Source organism: Ornithodoros turicata, chromosome 1 (assembly GCF_037126465.1).
Source record: "Ornithodoros turicata isolate Travis chromosome 1, ASM3712646v1, whole genome shotgun sequence".
Lineage (NCBI taxonomy): Eukaryota > Metazoa > Arthropoda > Arachnida > Ixodida > Argasidae > Ornithodoros > Ornithodoros turicata.
Genome location: NC_088201.1, coordinates 12,386,858 through 12,399,207, shown reverse-complemented (window position 1 = coordinate 12,399,207; position 12,350 = coordinate 12,386,858). Strand labels below are relative to the sequence as shown.

Here is a 12,350-nt window from a genome sequence, read left to right as displayed (position 1 = left end):
AGTGTCGTTTTTCTTCAGTTTGCCCGAAATTGAGTACACGACGTGTTGTCGTCGTGTGTGTCACTTGTATAATCGTGCACAAGACTGTGCCTCAACCGTTCGTGAAATTACAGTTTCAGGTAGTAAAAGGAACGGTGATGACGGGGCCCTTTTAGGCTTTAAGTGCTGAATGATGAAACACGAGGAAATAGACAACGTCAAGAAAAATGGTCACGGACAACTGGAAAGAGTGTAGTTCATGACGCGTACCGTGATACGTCATCCCAGCCATAGGGTTATAGGCGGAAAATTTGCTCGCAACATCTTGTTCAAGTTGCACTATCCACGTTTCTGGGGCAGTGCTTTTTCAGTACATAGAAGTTACAGAATTGATCACATGGTATGTCATGTACGAAAAACAATCTCTCCTTGAGATAATAAGGAGAGTGTGCAGTCTAACTGGTGCATATGATTGGGAAGGTGCAAAAACCGAGAAGCACGGACAGATAGACACGACAGTTGTGCACGATGGTAATTAATGTTATCAGGCTGGAACACAGAATAAGGGACAACATAAGGGAAAGCTGTTGGGTTGTTGGGGAAGGAGCATGTGCTGCTCTCTGCGCATCTTTGCGACTGTTTTGGTGCGCCGTTGAATACCCGAAACTTTGAAGCCTCAATTTCGGGAATTTTTTTGGGCAGTTCCATTTGCAATATCGAGCGGGTTTCTTGGTGGATCTGACTAAGTTCGCTACGGGCTCTCTAATTCTGTAAAAAAAAAAAAAAAAAAAAAAAAAAAAAACGTTAGGTTGATTTGGGAAATTTTAAAGTTCTATTAAAGAAATTCAATTTATGTTAATTAAAATCAAATGAAAATATTTTTGCAAGATGGCAAATTCAGTTGCCACACAAGTGCCGTTTAACCCGTATTTTTCCGTCGCCCCCCCTTTTTTTTATAAAGTCCGAATGACACGTTTTTTGAAACACCCTGTATAATACAGGGTGTCCCAGAAAACGTGTCATTGAATTATAATAAAAAAACTACGCCGCCTAGAATCATGCGGTCAACAGCATTTGTTCTTATTAGGTTTTTGCCAACTCCTAATGTGAATGGCATGTACTCCATGTTTAATTATGTAAATATTTGCGAACTGAACTCGGAAATTTGCCAAGTAAAGATCACTTTTTTACCCCACCAATATGAAGAGCGTGCCGAATTCACTCAAATTCATGATAATTCACAGTGATATTTACTACCCCATCGGAAAAAATAGCCGAATATCATGCTTTTCGGAGCACCGGACCATAGCGCGCGATGACTTTTTGAGCGCAATCGCTCTCAGTGCGACGAAAGGAGGTTCCGAAGCCAGCCAACAGAGTGATAGTAGAAAAAGTAAGAATTCCTAAAATTGGAATAGGAAAAGCATTATCCCAGCGAAAGTCGGACGTGATAAGCCGTGTGCCTGTTTTATCTCTTTCTGCGATGTCAGGGAGGGCTGGGTTTCCAACCATGGAGGAAGGAAACACAGGAGCGGCCCTTCCAAGTTTTTGCCATGGGGACAGGCGTGCCAGCCTCGCATTGCACTCTGGGATGCTCCTGTCTACCATGTGACCGCTCACCTGACCCCAAGAGCATGCGCAGGCCAGCTCCCTAAGCAGACGACGGGAGTCGTGATTGCAGCTCAGACGCTCAGGTATCTGCCTTGTACGTGATGAGCGCCGCGCGTCCAGTTTTATTTGTGTGTGTTCGGAGGTTTACTCTTGGTTTACCCTTCTACTACAAGACCGGTCACGGTCTGCAGGACAAGCAGGCCGTACCAGAAACATCATTCGTGGCAGTGACGTTTGTGTGGCGACGTGGCCACGTTTTGTGTTTGTTGCTGAAGTGGTAAAGCATGCCAGAAATCAAACTTATACAACATAGAAGGAAATCAGATGAATCTGCAGCTGTAGCACAGCGCTAGCTTGCAAACGAACGATTCAAGATGACTCTCTCACAGACAGGGATACGAAACAAACCGATCAAGTACGTACTTACGAATGAAACGTTATTCCCGTGACAGAGCTGCTTTCTGTTGAACGACAGCCGCAACCGCGGTAAGAACACGTTAACAAAATGTTATTTCCGCAATGGTGCTCACATTTTAAGAGTAAATGACTTTGGAAAAGCACGGAAAGCAGCGCGAGCTACAAAGCGTTGCTAAACCGAAACTTTAGAGAGGATCACGTGGTGGACAGGAAGTAATGGCGGTTTTGACAGGGGCGACCGCCAGAGGGGTCCCACGGAAATCTGTTCGAAACCGCCGCTCCTGTGTTTCCTTCCTGCATGTTTCCAACCTTCTTCGTCGGACTGACAAAGATTGCGCTGAAAAATTCATCGTGCGCTATTCTGTGCGACCTCCGTAGAGCATGATGTTCGGCTATTATTTTCCGATGGAATAGCTCCTGAATATCCCTGTCAATTATCATTAATTTGACTAAATTAGACACGCTCTTCACATTGGTGGGGTAAAAAAGTGACCTTTACTAGGCAAATTTCCGACTTAAGCTCGCAAAAATTTACATAATTAATCTTACGTTACACGACATTCACATGAGGAGGTGGCAAAAACCCAGTAAGAACAAATGCCATTGACCGCATGACTCTAGGTGGTGTAGTTTTTTTTATTATAATTCAACGACACGTTTTCTGGGACACCCTGTATGTACGTCTTTATTTTTGCGTTTTAAAACTTCGTGCTCATTGTCCGTAACGGAAATACGAGAAACAAACAAAGAGGAGCAACAGAGAAAGAAAGATGCAGTGGACGATGCCCAAACAAAATGACAGAAACAAAAAAACGCTTACAGGCCTATTAAGAATCTGTCCACTTACGCAGCAGCTCAATAAAACAGTATCACTAATAATGAGAAAATACAGGGCTCTGATCACGTACGCAAGTAAGCCCGTGCAACGTCCGTGCAACTCCGTGCAACTTCCTCTGAGGACAAACGACGGCTGTGGCCACTCGGAGATATGAGGGACGTCCGTTTGAAAAATGTTTGCCTCCCAGGGAGATCCGAATCCCCACAGTGCAGGGGCGCGTTGCTGGCCTCGTCTCAAGATCGCAGCATCGTAACGCCGTCCGTGCTCGTGCATTGAGCGGCGTCACGATGATGTAATCTCCAGACTCCAGGCTATGCCAGCAACACGCCCCAAGTTAAAATGAGAATGTCAAGAACGTGACGAATGCGAAGTACATGCGCACCAAACGCATTCCCACTCCAGACGAGTGCGCGACGCTTGAGCTATGTAAGAAAAAAATCTCGGAATATTGGTGGGTGTCGTGTGCCTACATATGGCACTGCTTTGATGCTGAATCGTGGTACAGTCAAACTCCTTTATAGCGAACACCTTTTTAACGAAAATACCACTACAGCAAATTTTTTTTGCGGTCCCGCTGGAGCCTATAGGTCCAATAAATGACATCCTTTTTACCGAAAATACCTTTACTGCGAATTTTTTTTGCTGTCCCCTAAGTTTCGTTGTAAAGGAGTTTGACTGTACTTCGCATAGTGTATTTCGCCAGGGTGAGTGTCGAAGACCCCACCTCACTGAAATTCTGGCCGAAATTTTCGTGAAGGAAAACCCAAAGCCTTAAAAAAAAAAAAAAAGGGGGGGGGGAGGCTCTCTCATTCAGCCATCTGAAAGCATAGCAAAATATGCCCTCTATGCATGCATTTTCATGCGAAATCTAGCCACAACGTGCATAACGTGTATTTATATGCGCCATAGAACCCTTCTAATTCGTTCCGAAAGCGTTTGTTTTTTCTTCGTCTCCCAGATACGAAACCATATCGAGAAAAAAACGTGCATTTGCATGAAAATCCGCACGCTGTAGTTATGAGTCTTGTCCTGTGTACTTCGTGTTCTGTCTACCAGCTTGCTCGCATCCTATACTTTTATGTTCTACGTTGGCAAATTACTTTGTTGGTTACACCTGCACTGGTTAACCGGACAGTGAGTGTGAAGTGAGAGAAGTGCACTTATATTATTATAACCCCGAGTTTTGAGAACTGAGACCATGCAACAGGTCATCCTTTATATATCTCAGGGATGCAATTATGGATGTTTGTTATGACCTGCTTCCTTGCCATTTTAAATTTTGTTACTGTTGTATTCTCATTACAAGGTGGCAGAAATCTCCCTGAACATTATACATGCAATTCATACCGCAGTATAGAGCGCGAAAAAGGAAACTAATACAGGGAACGCGTTTCGGGGCTTCGTTTGTGTCGTGTCGTTTGTGTCGTGTCGTTTGTGTCGTGTTCCCTGAGTTCGTTTCTTTTTTGGCGCTCTACTACGTAATGGATATACATACACCAACAAGCCCAAAGAGCAGTGTTAAATGTAATTCATAGTTTTCTGTTGTGGGGGTTATGCCTGTCTACAAAACTGGTTAATTCCAGGATTTTGTTAGCCCTATATTGGTTGTTTCCTCAGGTATACCTAGAAGGTAACTCTTCAGCAACTCCATATTAGTATGAGATAACTGGTATTTGAATGAATCTAGTGTGAAAAGAATAAAGAAGAAAAAAACAGCAAAAGCTGAGCTGCTTTCGTCTTGGCCACGATACGTGGACAATAAACACACCTCCGTACCGTCGGCTCTCTTACGCTTATGTTCAGTCATCTCGAGCAAACAGAGAGCAGGAACTGACTGCACGGAACGATAGTAGGTACACTGCAACACCGCGAAATCCCATCTTATATCACTGCTGCCAGGGTAAATACTTTCACCGATAAGTGTTGTAGAGTGTTTGATGGATTCGAACAGTGCAATGAGACAGGGCCGGATCCATACCCTAACTTTTCTTTCTTTGTTTTCTTTTTTGCGGGGGGGGGGGGGATGCAGTGGACGATGCCCAAACAAAATGACAGAAAAAAAAAAAACGCTTACAGGCCTACTAAGAATCTGTCCACTTACGCAGCAGCTCAATAAAACAGTATCACTAATAATGAGAAAATACGGTGCTCTAATCACAGTTTCTTTCTCGAAGCGCGTAACGGGGGAGAGGAGAGGGGAAACCTAACGTTTAACGTGGTTTAACCCAATCTCTCCTTCCCTACTGCACGTGGAGAGTGCTCTTTTTGACACACCGTAATGAACTTGCTCTGTTTAAGTTTCCCCTACCAGAAGACCTCAAGAAGAACGAGTGGTAGAAAAAGGTGCAAAGAATTGAAAGAGTTGCTGTTATTTACCTGTTTTGTTTAGCGCAGAGCGTTGCTGGGCTGGATTAGGCCAGGGACCAAGCAATTTCGATAGGGAGAAGAGGCGAGAGTCCAGCTGACGAAGAGACTCGGAGAGTGTGGTTCGGGAAGGTTGGTAGTGGGAGCAATGAAGAAGAACGTGGGGTCTTGCGGCCGTGCGCCGTGCTCTTCTGACATTTCTGGGCACCATCGGACTTCGACCGTTATTGTGACGGGGCTCGTTATTTTATTCCCCACATTCCCACCAGCAATGGGGTAGAGTAGAGTCAGTAGCTATTTAGTGACTCTAGGGTAGAGTATCGCCTGTGGCGATGAACCTCCCCACTCTCCAAAGCCAAAATAAAGTTGTTGTTGTTGTACCTGTTTTTTTAAAATTCTTGTATATGTTTCCACCGTCTCTAATCTAATCTACACTTGTGTTTCCTACATCCTATCTTTGCCTCGGAAAAGGCACATTGAAGCAGCAACTCAGTGCAGCAAGGTATACATTATTGTTTTTGTAATGTCAGTTAATCCTACCACCGGCTGTGCTGTCGGGGGTTTTCCCTGGGTTTTCCGGCAGACTTTCCAGACGAATGTAGGCACAGTTCCCCCGAAGTCGGTCCAGGACGCACCCCCCTGTCCCCTCACTCCTTCCTGCTGTCCTCTCTCCATCAGTCCACGTCTGTATGCCGCTCATTGGGCTCATAGCCACAGTGGCTTCGCGGTGCTAATAATAATAATAATAATAATAAAAATAAAGAGTCAGATAATTGCATTATACTTCTGGTCGAACAGACTGCTCAGAAAAGAAAACAGAAGTATATATTACATTTGAGTTTCTATCATTCTACACATTGAGAGTTAGCTTTCGTATTGCTGTGGAAGGAGAAAACCCCTCTCTTGCTCCCCGCCCGGTACGCCCATGCCCATCACACCTGACACAGCGGCAAAAAGGTGGTGTGTGGAAAACGTTGACATAGAACTACCCATATTGACGAAGCAGCCGTCCGACAGACAGATTGCTCCCGATCATGCTCCCGAGCGAGGGCGAGGGCGCTAGTTCTACATTTCCTCGGCAGATGACGGCACTATCAACTGAGTTCTCGTGATCTCACATAGGGAGCGGTACGTGCATCAGTAGGGCGCAATAATGAGTTCAGCGGCTTGCGCGAGAAAAGCCAGTGGATGGACAGCCCACGCAACGTAGACGTTCAGCTGGTCAAACATTCACTTCGGTAATTAGTGTTCGAGAGCTACCCCTTTGAACAGCGCCGTTTCATTTATTTTTCCGTCAACAGAAACCTGATGTGTGTGTAGACGCATGCAGAACCCAAATCTTGTTTGGTATACGACCCCTACAGGAAGGTAGGTTGTGCATCACGTGTTGAACAGTCGCGGAGAAGCTGATGTTCACGTGATCAGCTCGTACACAATGAACTGCGGCTGCTACTGCTACTTTTGGCACTCCTTTCCCTTTGACGGGTCTTGCGGCCGTGCGCCGTACCACGCCAAGGGAAGCCGAAGTCGAGTGCAAGGAAACTGACGCAGCGGCATTGAAACTGAAACTCACGCAAACACATCTGAGGAGGTTCTATATGGACGCTATCGTTTCTTTGAGCTTGAGGAGAGTCACAGTTGATACAGCATTTCTGAATATGCGCCAATTGCTACGTGGTTGGCAATCAGAAGCCTCTGAATACCAGAGAAAAGAGATAAGCTTTTGTGTCAATGAACACGAAAGACACCGCACTGGTATATGATTGCGGCTACACCAATGCGTTTTTTAGCGCCGCGAAGCAACTGTGTGTGTGTGTGGGGGGGGGGGGGGATTTATTAGAACAAAGAAAAAAAAGGAAGAAAGGTCAGCGAAACAGTATTTCGGCTTGCTATTCCGCAAAACAAAAAGAAAGGACTAAAAAGAAAAGAGAAATAAATAAAAACTGTGGCTGTGAGGGCGTACAGGCGTGAACAGATGGAAAGAGGACAGCAGGAAGGAGGGAGGTACATGCAGGGGCGGATCCAAACCCTCGGTCGGGGGGGGGGGGTTCTTTGTTGGAGCGCGTAGTGGGGGAAGGAGAAAGGGAAATCCAATGTATAAACTGTCAATTTTTTTTTGGGGGGGGGGCGATCGTTCAACCGCCCCCCTCCCTTGGATCCCCTACTGGGTACCTGGGGGTTAGTATGCGTCCTGGGCCGACTTCAGAGGGAACTGGGCCTACATTCATCTGGAAAGACTCCCGGAAAACCTCCGACAGCACGGCCGGTTAGTAGGATTCCAACCGACCGGCTCCCAGTCTTTAGCACGACCTTGGAGGAAGCGGATGCCTTGATCCATTCGGCCATGCCGCTGGTCCACTTGGTTGTAACGAAGTGTGGAGACAAGGTTGTCGCTGTTTCCTTCGTTTTATTTACTGCTTGCTGCATAAGGGGTAACTTTGTAGAAGGGGCCTGGAGATATGTGCCTGTGTAATTGTCAGAATTGGTCATTACTCCAAGTAATATCCAATGCCACAGGTATAAATTCAGCCGCTGTGCAAAATTGGCCGTCCAAAAAGAGACAAGTTACTTCCCGGAGGATGTGTGAAATGCTTTCCATCCTTGCCGGCTCCCCATGATAAGGATTCCTCCTCACGTCTACCGGCATATCGTGTCATCGGAAGCCTGATAATCTGCAAGTTTTTGGCCAGGGTCTATAGCGGCATTTCGATGGAGGGTTGCGTATACCACATACCCTTTGATGCCTTTGATCATTTATCTTGTATTTGCGATCCAATATAGAAAGTGAGGAAAACTGACATTGCCATAGGCTGGTCAACGACTGACATAGGGCGGCGTTCTGTTGTTCACGTCACCTGTGTTCTGAAATGCGTGCGTGACAGCGCGAGTGTAGCTTCGACACGTGTAGGTCAAATTTATCGGCATAACACGTAGATGAAACGCATGTATCTGCCCTGCGTTCCCCTGACACACGGGCACATTCAGGACCTCTTATCTCAAGGCCTTTTGGAAATTCCACAATTGAAATAGAAAACATTCACGCAGCACTGTTTCGCGCTCTCTGCGGCATCGAACTTGTTGCCCTATCTAATAAAAACAGTTGAGATAAAAGGCCGTAAATGTGCCCGTGTGACAAGGGTTTATGTTGTAATAGCTGTATTTATTTGTTTCCGTAACTCCGAGATAAAAAAAAAGAACTCTCGTGTTCTGTCCTTACAGATATCTACAAGTCCATTCGTTTGTGAGTTTTGAGATATGTTTAGAAATTATAGGATATAACGACTCGACGTGGCATTTCAAGTTGATCATCAAGGAGAAATCAGGGTTTTTGGAGGCTATTTCATACTTGTTCATATTTGTTTCTTCTTACCTGAAATGGGGAAAAAAATCGGATTAGAGACATAAAATGGTTTATTTATAGAACCAAGAGTCAGCATAAAAACGAGATTAATAATTCAGAGAACCAGCGGCATGGTCGACAGCCAAGGTTGTGCTGAAGACTGGGAGGTGGTGGGTTCGAATCCTACCGCCGGCTGTGCTGTCTGATGTTTTTTTTTTCCTGTGTTTTCCGAAGACTTTCGAGACGAATGTCGGCACAGTTCCCCCTGAAGTCGGCCCAGGACGCATACTAACTCCCCTGTCCCCCATCTCCTTCCTGCTGTCCTCTCTCCCTCTGTCCACATCTGTACGCCGCTCATAGCCACAGTTGCTTCGCGGCGCTAACATGAAATAAAAACATAATTGAAATAGTAGAAATTCTTTACGTATACGATACAGGATAAGGGTCAGCCCTGCAAGGCTGCGCTGACATCACGCCAATAGACCCATCAGGTAGACACAACGTAGTTTTCCCGGACTCACCTTCAACCCTCGCTCGCGGCAGACATCCGTCCCTTTAATATTTGGAAGGTTTCGGCGCTTGGCCCTCACCCCATAGACCATAGGCGTTTTCAATCTGACGGAGGGTACCCCCCCCCCCCCCCCCCCCACACACACACACTTTCATATACAGAGGTCGGGCATGGTATCGGGAACTCTGTGTTGTGACGCTGTAAGGGAAACTTTTACAGGATTTTCATGATCACTCGCATGAAACACGCTATTCTTAGGATATCCCTGGAAACGTTCATCTTGAGTGTCAGCTGGGTAAGTTCCAGGAGGGGTCCAGGTACCATCGTACTTCCTAGTTGGCAAATGCCTCATCGGAGACTTCCGAAACATCCCTCCCGAAACAACTGCAGCTGTCTGAGACAATTTTCTGTCGAGAAGCGCTGTTCAGACGGATTTAGAACTGAAAGAGAGCAGTTGACAAGAATCATCAGAACCAATATACCTCTCTGATTGCGTGTCATGTGTGCTACAAATTACGCTACGCTGACATCGTGATCTCGTCAACATACCGATGCCTCGTTCATGAAGACACGCTGACACATTCAATTGTTCGTCTGCGTGTGAATGTGAGCGTGCATGGAAGAAAATATGGACCGGAGTGAATGTGTGTCTGTGTCATCATGAGCGATGCCGGCGCAGTGTAACTGCATGGTAGCACACATGACCCGCAGTCAGAGAGGTATGGATTCGAGGTTCCACCTTGTGACCTTTCTTTCCTCTCTTTCAGCCTTTGCGCTTTACGCGAAATATTGGACGTGACACGTTTACTTTTCGTTATGTATCTTTCTCGTTGCTTCGCGGAACACCCACAAAATCAGAAGCGTTTGACATTCACAGGATCGAACGTGTTCTGACACCAGTGCGGATACCGCGGTTCATTGCAACATATCCGCATTTGTGGCGCCTTGTTTGGCTGATGCATCATTCATTTATGATCGACATACAAAATGGAAGCTTTTGAAATACTGTATTGCGGTCACTCGTCAAGTCATCCGAAGGGGAAAGTGTGTGTGTGTGTTTGCGAAATGAGGTCGTCGCTGCTGCCACTGCATGGCGCGATTGGCTCTGAGTCGTGCCGTGGAGTGATGTCCGAAAAAGCTTGACCTGACAAAGGCGGAATTGTAATTCTCGTGCAACTTGTACGATTCATGTGTATTGGCTTCGGCTGGCTGGGTGTCCGCCCCCGGTGAGCTTTTGAACCGCGCCCCGTTGGAGCCTGCTCTCTTGCGCACTCTGCTAACAAATGAATAATTGCATAGCAATTACAGCTTCTATAGTCTCATAGATTGTAATTACTCCCCATTTTAGTCCCCTGACCATGAAATTTACTCATCACTACTGCAAATAGTCTGTAAACTTCGCGTAAACTTCCGTGCAGTTGGTCGCGAAAAAAAGGGGGTTATATATTTAATAGAAAGAAAAGAGAAAAGGAGAAATATCGGCAAGGCTGGTGCTGGCTTGCTATTCCACAACAAAATCAAAATCAAAAACAACACTCAAACAAAGAAACTCAAAAATGAACGCACAAAAAAAAATGCAAAAAAAGGGGCGTATGTTAATGTCAGCCAGGCTATTGCCAGCTTGCTATTCCGAAAAGAAACTGAAAAATAAAAGAAAGAAAAAGGAAGAAACTGAGAATAAGCAAACGGAAAGAAAGGAAAGGAAAAATGAAAGAAAAACAGGCACGCAGCGCAGTGCAGTACAGGCACGAAAGGAAGTCCCAAGAATGTCCAGTCAGAGGGCAGACGCAAGGCCCGGGTCTTTTAAGAACCGGAGCAGGGCTGTAGTGCCGGCCCCGAAAGGGATTGGATTGGATTGGAAAAGAAAGAAAAATATAGAGAGGTTAGTCCCGACCCAGTCAGAACTGGCTACTCCAAAACGCGTTTGTTGGTAAACAAAAAGAAAGAAAAAAGGTCAGCTACGAAAAATAGGACAAACAAACAAAAGGGACTAATGGTGTGACAATGCATATACTGTAGTCTCATAAAGTTCTCATAAAGCAGGGACGGAACTAGTTTAGAGTTGGAATACGTACTATGTCCATTACACGTGAACAAATAAGTGCATCAAGATTTCCTCGTTTTGACACACTCGTTGAAAAAGACGGTGTTTTCGTTCCTTGTTCTTAGGCACTTGACGCTTCTATGTTGTCCTTTCTTCCGTACCCTAGCCTGAGAACATCAATTTCTATCTTGTTCTTCGTTTTGGGATAGCAAGACCTGTGATGAAATAAGCAGCACAGGTGTTTAGTAACCCAAACCCAAACCCAAACTAAACCGTAGCCAAACAAACCCAAACCAAAACTTTTGTCCCTGACACCACCACTTTGTGGTAATAAAGCAATCAATAAATAAAAATAAAAAATACCTTTAGACCTTGGCGAATAATAGAGGGTGACCCAGACAGGAAATGGCATACATTGCTGATTTATACCAGCTGTTGGCCCACCAGTCCTTTCTTATACGAAAACCGGAACTTCAATCAAACGCGCTTTTTCTTTTTCTTTTGTCTTTTTTTTTTTTTTTCATATCTCGCTAAGCTATCGACATCTGCTCGAAAACCAGACTAACTAAACCATAAGGGGACCGTAAGAAGGGACCAACGAATTTTTCGGTTTTCCTTTTTTTTTTTTTTTTTTCGTTTCACACATACAGCCTAGAGGCACGATCGGCGCGCACGGGACCATTTTTTCTTCCCATGCCAACTGGGACCATTTCTTACCGGGCCATTCTTTCCGGGACCGTTTTTCCGGAACCGTTTTTCCGGAACCCCTCATTCCCGCACGCGAATCACCTACGCTCGGTACAAAATGATGGGAATCTACGTTGTTTACACACTGTTATTCGAATACCTCGATCGATAGATTACGTAACCCCCGCTGTAACATCAATGTACATATTTCATTTGCAGAGCATGGCGACGAACCCAAGGACGCTAGACAAATCGCCCTGGACGTCTGGAAGTCCTTGTACTTGGAAATTCCTGGTAAGAGGACATCTATTTAGACCTTCGAAACCGGAGACCCAGAAATTAAAACAAATGAAAGCTCGGGTGGTACTTGCTGTGCTGCAAGGAAAACATTATTCCACGAAACTCGCGATGAACTGGTAAACCGGTGAAACTGCCGTTCTTCGATTCCCCTGCAATGCCAGACAAAACAATATACACATATGGAAGCTCAATATCGCCAATCATCCGTTCGCCAGTGCGATTCCTCCTGTGTTGTAGAGGGCTAAGCAGAAAAACACCA

General features: G+C 45.5%; 1 long non-coding RNA gene across 1 annotated transcript; it reads left to right on the top strand.

The window, feature by feature from the left end:
- The first annotated feature begins 6,396 nt into the window (after positions 1-6,396).
- Positions 6,397-12,080, top strand: LOC135397132 (uncharacterized). The gene is made up of 3 exons (XR_010423598.1): positions 6,397-6,447; positions 6,511-6,577; positions 12,011-12,080. It is a non-coding gene; the product is annotated as an uncharacterized LOC135397132 (long non-coding RNA).
- The last annotated feature ends 270 nt before the right edge of the window (positions 12,081-12,350 follow it).